This window comes from Triturus cristatus, chromosome 6 (assembly GCF_964204655.1).
Source record: "Triturus cristatus chromosome 6, aTriCri1.1, whole genome shotgun sequence".
Lineage (NCBI taxonomy): Eukaryota > Metazoa > Chordata > Amphibia > Caudata > Salamandridae > Triturus > Triturus cristatus.
The window spans coordinates 395,148,914-395,155,411 of NC_140589.1; positions in this window are offsets into that span (position 1 = coordinate 395,148,914).

The window sequence follows — 6,498 nt, forward strand, 5'->3', positions numbered from 1 at the left end:
TTTTATTTTGTTTTAGAGGGTATGAGGAAGAGAAGGCTGTGAATGGTAAAATGTATAAACACTAGGAATGGTAAAATATGTTTCATGCTACGAAAAAATATCTTTCCAGGGTTTCAGAAAGCACTCATACCCTAAGAAAATAGTGACAGTCATAGAGTTTGCATGCCATGCACTGGGGTTCTAGTGAGAAATCTCCGCAAGGTATTGGCTGCCTGATTTTCAAACCTGTGTCTCGAGCACACAGTATTAGATAATAATGTAGATTATGTACTAGTGCAAACCATATCACATGTAGTGCTCTTCTAGAAATAGTGTTATTTTTCTGAATTATTCCCCCTTTTCCTTGAAATGGAAAAACTGGATTATCAGACTAATTATTCGAAGATGGCGGTGAACAATATTTTGATTGAATGATGAGTCACTGAACACCTCCTTGCCTGCAGTTTCAAATCATTCGGATTAAATCTTCCCCTGATTGAAGCCCTCCTGAATAGCGTTTGACATAACCCACAGTGGGACGCCTATGTTACGACCCTGGTTACAGTAAACTGGGGCAGCCAAAGGTAAATAAAAACGGTTGAAAAGCAAGGGAACGACCGGAGGCGTTTAATTTATAAATTATATTAAAAATATCTCGTGTATTCCATGAATTCTGCAAGCACAGCACCAAACAACAAAAGAGAAATACATTTCGACCTCTGCATTCTCCCTTCAGATTTCCATTATCTTCGGAGATACCAGACAAGTAGCAAAAACCCGTACATTGTTTCTACATGGGGCGTTTTTTGTAATTATTTCGCAACAGAAAATGCACGCGAGATATTACTGGCAGTGGAGAAAAAATCTCGTGGCAAGGCAGGACAAAGTGATCCATTGTGTTTTTTTTTCGCTTTGAAAGCACAAAGAAGCTTGACGTTGTTTTGAGGTGACCAGTGATTTTAAACCCTTCACAGAATAAAGGGGATTTTCAAAAGCAGGCAGAGGTAAAGCCGAAAGATGAGTTGCTATCACGAGGGTTAAAGGTGCCCCTTGTATCTGTTTCCCATTCAGCTGTTACACAGCTGCTGCAGAGGTCAAAGGTGCAGGCGGGCCTCTACCACCTGTCCCTCTCCCTTCTCTGAAAACCATCTCTTGCCAACATTTCAGCCATGAAAACCTCCACCCTTATGAGATCAGGTTCACTGGTAACTGTCTCCTCTACGAGGTTTGACGCACTAATTCATCTTGTGAAAGAACTGAGGTGATTATAGCTACTGGTCTAGTATCACATGACTCTTCTTCACATGTGAATGTTCTGTATGGTAAACATGAGCCATCCAGCGGGTCACAAGTCTTGTGGCAGAACCGGAGTCATACTGAAGGAGTGTGACACAGATCATGCCATGCTCAGGATGAATCGGCTTTTATTTTTGAGTCACATTGTTTGCTGCTCCTTCCCCCTCTCCCCTCCCCATGGAGCAACCATGTGATAAATGAGTGTAAGAGGGCACCGCAGTGTTAGTTGTATATACATGTTGTCACAATGCAAATGGGGTGAGGGGATAACAACACCCACAGACGTCTGGAATGCACTGTCTTGACCTCTACCATGGCGCCCTGTTCTCCCACTAATGAGACATCAACAGAGCTCTCACGATTCCAGGCTACATTGGCTTGTGCTATGTGCCTCTATACTAGTGTTGAGGGTTTCATAGATCTCCTATAATACACACCTACCCTGATCCGAGCAGCTGTCCCAGTAATAAATTCGAATGCACCTCTATCCCTAGGTCCATAAGCATCATCCATTAGTATAGCCATCTTTAATAGGCCAGCCTATGCTTTCATCTACTGAGGGTGAGAAAATAAGCGCCATTGACTTGCATTATAATAGCCCATTCTATTTGCTCCTTAATGCATCTAATTTTAATGTGCTACACAAAGGCTGCCTAATCCATATGTGTTCCCTGAGAATGTGCATCAACCACTGCACCAAATGAAAACTTATAAAAGACTGGAGTGCTCTGTGTCATAGTTAAAGACATCTAAGGCAACCTTGTAGAATACCTTAATGAGTCCAGACATTCTAGTAAGAACTATAGTTCACAGTTTCCAGTACCAATAATAGAGCTTTGCAGATTAATATTCGTGCTTCAGAGATCTGCGTCTTAACTACAGATCACAGAGCGAAAGAGACAGAAAAATATGGTAATAATATTGTTTGATTACTTAAAATCATGACAATTTGGAATAAAACAGACAAAAAATAAGTTTCATCTTAAATGCAACAAGAAGAAGTTAAAATTGTTAAAAAGATACAGTGGTGTGATATATATATATATATATAGATATATATATGTATATATATATATATGTATTTTAAAGCAAGAAGCAGCTAAAATATGTTTAAAAACATATTGACCTTGTTGATGAGTGTAAAACCCACCCCTAGCTTTCAATAAAACATGCAAAGGGTCCACCAGTAAGAGTCATGAGGTTTGATAGGGGACGCGGGGGTCCCAAATCGGTCATAGATTTAAAGATTGTGGCGATGGTTCCTGCAAACCTACGGAGTTAAGTTTTTTTGCAGTTTGGAAAACAAATTTTGTAAACTTAACATTGAGCATTGTGTTGTTGGGGTTCATTGCTCATATAATGGCTTGCCTGCATGATCAAATGCCGTGCTTGATCCATTCACCTCGCAACAACCGCCTTCTATCCTCAAGAAATGCAGGGCAAACACACACCACATGCTCAATTGTTTCTGAGTGATGACCGCAGCCCCTACAATTAATGTCCTCATTTGAGCAACGCCATGCTTACAAATGTTTTAAAAAGGGCCATTCACCCATCCTCAGTGCCATCAATATTTTATTCCAGACAGCTGCATAAGTGCTCGAGAGATATGGGCCTCTGATCAGGGTTTGAGCTCAGTGATTATAGACCAGGCGTGTTTTCTTTTAGACAATTGTGACCTGTCCCGATGGAAAAACCAGAGGCGAACACTTCTTTTGATGGACAGTTTTAGTGCCTGTTGGGGCGGATTAGTTCCCCAATAGTTCACAACATCGAGCAGTTTCAAGGAGTGTTCAAGGAAACGTAGATGTTTTTGACTAGATTGTCCTGCTGATATTTCTTGACACAACTTGGCCTCCAGGCTTCCTTCCCTTGAGTTATGCAGTCTATTACACAGCTTGATGAATGCACCTGCTCCGGCACACTCATGGTTCAGAAGGCCAAACTCGAGGCTGATCTGAGCTGGAGATGCCGATTTCGGAAGGTGCCAGGCTCGTTTGTAGAATCTAGTTGTTTTATTCAGCATTGACAAATTGCTCCCCAACCTTATTTCTTGACCGTAGGTTAAACAGTTTGTAATCTTTTCCTTCATGACTGTCAGGATGGGGGATCAACTTGGGCCAAGTAGCTGTGCCGAAATTTTCATTGTTGTTGCTTCGAGGGACAATGCTTTTGCTTTGACCGCTTCATTCTGTTTTACAAAAGAGCCTTTGGAATCCATGTGAATGCCCAGATATTTGTACGATGTCAGAGTTTCAATTTTTTTGCCATCAAAGAACCACCCACCGGTTTGCTGCTTCCGATTCCCGAAGGTGATAGATTTCGTTTTTGAAAGATTTAAATCCAGAGCGTTACTTGATGTGAAAGAAAGCAGCTGGTCAAGAAGTCTCTGTAAGCCGATCTCGTGTGGCCGAATAAAACAAGATCGTCGGCGTAAAGCAAATTACTAATTCAGGATCCACCAAGTAAAGGGGGATGAGAGTTGACCTTGTCCAATAGATGGGATAAATCAGAAACGAAGAGATTGAATAAAAGAGGGGCCAACACACACCCTTGTTTGACCCCACAGAAAGTCGGTATTTTTCTTGAAACGTTTGACCCGTCGCCCAACTGGCTTTGGCTTAAGTTTCTTTAGGCACAGGTATTTTGGCCCAGGACACTTCGGCAAGTGACTTGAAACATTGTAAGTTCCATCCTCGATCAGCACACATATTATTTTAGTCTCACCATCTTTCTACTGATGGAGTTTCTTTTTCTGCTTCTACTGGGATGCATGAGGGGCTAATTTACATCTTAAAAGTACACTCAGTCATCACATATTCATTGCGCCTCTCACTCACATATTATATGCAGAAGGCAATTCTTTTTTTGTCAATCGTGTTAACTGAAAAAGGTCCCAGAATGGTGTCAGGGTCAACTCTGTTATATTTCCTTTACCACCACTATTTCTGTTCTTCCAGAGACAGGCACACAGTGTGAAAGGTCTAGTACCAGCAATAAACTACATGGAGCAGAGTGGAGACTCCTGGATCGTGGATCTGCAGCGCAGCAGGCTGACATTGAAAGCTGATGATTCTACAAAATACAGATTGCATCTTTCGACAAGGGTACCCTAATAGTGTACACATCAAAAATGGTAATGAGAGCCTGCCCAGCTGTAGATTTAGAATCTAAGTGGCAGGAAATTAAAATAAACACGCACATGGCTGTGGGGAAAAGTGCAAACGACGGGGTTTTTTCTACGGTTTTGTGCAGGCAATTCTGTGTCACAAAGAGATGCAAAGCAGTGCGATAATTTACATATGATTATAAAACCACATGTTGTACGGTATAGAATTGCACAATCAGCAGCTACACTCGTACACTCACCCAGCCCGTAGTAAATAACAATCTGTGTTTCCCAAGTTCCTTCTTGCCCTCCACTATTGCCAAAATCTCCCAGCCCAGAACCTGCGGTGCCATCAGCTTGTCAGTAGAAGTATTTGTTGTTGGTTCAGGAATGTCATCTACAGGATATACAGGCACGTACCTCTGCCCTGAATGCCTGGTTGGATGTGAATCTGATATCCTTACTTTTTGCTTAACCCAGCCAACAGACTAATCTAGCGTGCTGAGGCCTAAGACTGTCCAGGATAAATCCAAGATCCAGTAACTGTTTTGTGACCTGGCTACTGTGTGCCATTTTTTGTGGTAAAGACTTCTTGACTGACTTAGAGGAGTGCAGCCTTTTGGCTCACTCTTGCAAAGTTATACTGGGATGTGACACCCCATCCTCGTGCTGATGTGTTCTGTGTGTATCGAGTGCATGTGCACATGATTGCTGTGACCAGTGGAATCCATTTTGTATGGTTCCTAGTTTCAACATGGCACATGATAGAGGCTGGATACAGGGTGGATAGAGCATTTGAGTGCATTGCTTGTGTTCCTGTGACTGGAGAGCGGAAACTCTTTCACTGAATTCAGGAAGGCTGAATATACAGCTACCATCTGACATTCCATGAGGATCTTTTAGCAAGAGGTTGCATATTAGTACTTCCTGAGTACTGCCATTTGGTGGTTGATGAATGGAGTGAACAGATTCTATAGCTAAACCTGGAGAAGTTTCAAGGCATGGCCTGCCCTTTTGTCTTTAGCACTTCAGCAGGCTAATGACAGCCAGGTGCAGAGATCTCACACTTAATTGTGCCTTTTTTTTAATACTCCTGTTGCGAGGCAGTATCATTATTACCTGCTGTGAAAGCTATAACAAAAGGCTGTGTCTGCACCACGACCAGAAAATGGCATTTGAAAGGAAACATTCCCAAACCATTTGGTTCCAGACAGTGGATCAACATATCCTGTCCGAAAAATGAGTATAAAAAGTGCAACCCAGACCACCCCACTATGTTCCAGTTCCATGTTCCTCTTGATCATGGTAGGAAGTGCTCCACAGAGTGCTTGAAGAACTGCTGTGCAGCCAAGGATGGTGTCTGGCAACCAGTCTTCCAAAGGTGGGATGAATCATCTGAAGTTTGCCCAACTTTCTGGAGAAGTTGTGAGCCTCCCTAGCACCTAGAAGACTGCATGTCTGTTCAGAGAAGGAAGGAGAGTGCCTGGCCCTTCAGGGGGAGAGACTGTCCAGGTGGAGAAACCAAGCTGTGTTCCCAGTGTGAGGAACAGCAAGCAGAAGCTGACGTGTGTTGGAGAGTGCCTAGTTCTGAAAGGGTTGGGAGAGTGTTATGTTCATTAGCAGTTACAAATTTTTGATCCCCCTAGCCACCATAAGTAGTTAATTTGTCCAACTACATGAAGTGACTACCATCAACATTAGTGAGTCTTCCAGCATTCCTGACATGATGTGAGGGTCCTGCTCTCTCAACCGACAATGAGTGTAACTTAACACCACCAATGCTACAGTTAAGACTTTGTCATCTGCCCAGAAGTCATAACTGTCCCGAAAACAACCGCTGATCCCTAACCTGCCAGGCTACAACTCTAACATGTTGAATAATACAGCAGTGCCTCATGAATTGTCATGAAAAGCACTAAGTGTTTTTAAAATACCCCTCACACACTATGAATTCCATGGTGTCAAGCTTCATCATAGGGGTCTTCCCGTCCCTCTACGGGGCGGGGCGTGCTACGACCAATAAGTATATGGGAGCACTGTTGTTAAGTGAAGGAATTGACTATGTGTAGACTATGTGTTAAGTGAGTGTGGTAGGGTTAGTGAGTGAATACAAA